This window comes from Rattus norvegicus, chromosome 8, assembly GCF_021556685.1.
Source record: "Rattus norvegicus strain SHRSP/BbbUtx chromosome 8, alternate assembly SHRSP_T2T, whole genome shotgun sequence".
Classification (NCBI taxonomy): Eukaryota; Metazoa; Chordata; class Mammalia; order Rodentia; family Muridae; genus Rattus; species Rattus norvegicus.
In genome coordinates, this window is record NC_141541.1 from 51,869,793 (window position 1) to 51,870,857 (window position 1,065).

Below are 1,065 nucleotides of genomic sequence, written 5' to 3' on the forward strand. Positions count from 1 at the left end.
ATGGGGTTAGGGACAAGGACCACAGAAGCCAAGTGGATTGCTTAGCAGAAAGATCTCAGGTCCACGTGGGAACAAGGCCACCTCCTCCACACCTAAGACTTGAGCAGTACAGAAAGGCAGAATCCAGCATAGAAGAGGCGGAGCCCACAGCTGTTGGCAGCTGGCTGAGTCCCTCACCAGGGCTGAGCTGTGTTTAGGGTGTTGATATTCGAATGGGATGCAAATTGGTTGTCTGAGCGTTTATTTCTTCAGTTTTTCAGGCTGTCTGTTTAAGTTAATTTTTAATTTGTGGGAGCAATAAATGCTTAATTACATTATTAATATATTGGAAGAGAGCAGTGGACAGAACACCCTAATTGGCATTTAACTAGAGCGTTCCGGCAAATTAGCCAAGACTTTCTCCAGCTTCGAAGGAGGGCAAGCCAATTAGTCTCAGACACAGCCTCTGTGGGTGGAGCTTGGCTCTGGAGAAGCCAGACCACACCTTCCCCAGGCCTGAGGCCTGATGCCTAACTGAGGAGGACAGCATCTACACTCAGCTTCCTAGTTGTATTCTGGCTTAGGAGAAACTTCATACTAGTTAGTTAGACCATAGGACCTCCTGTCTAAACTTAAATCTTTGACCAATGCCCCAGACAGATAGAGCAGGGACCCCAAGGTTAGGACCTGAGGCAGCCCCTGCCTGCATAAGGCAAAGTGTGCTTCCTGCAGGCCACTATCGCCCATGTCCAGCTGGCAGACCATTCTCTGAGCAAATCTTCTGAGTCTGTTGTAGATGACTAAGGAAATAAACTTGACCTTTAGGATTCCCATATTTGATCATGTAGTCTTTCACATTTTGGGTCACTAGAAGCCAAGTCACTATGCTAGTCTGATTATCCCCATTCCAAGAATTCAGAGCACCAAGGAACCTAGGTTCCAAATTAGTCATTGGCCTTCGGGCTGAGAGCTATGGCAGCGCAAGGCTGTGGCTGCAGAGGATGAGAATTACCCATTTTGTTTGAGTGGACACAGCATGACCTTTTACCTTGACCTTGAATACATAGGGGTTATGCAGATATTGGT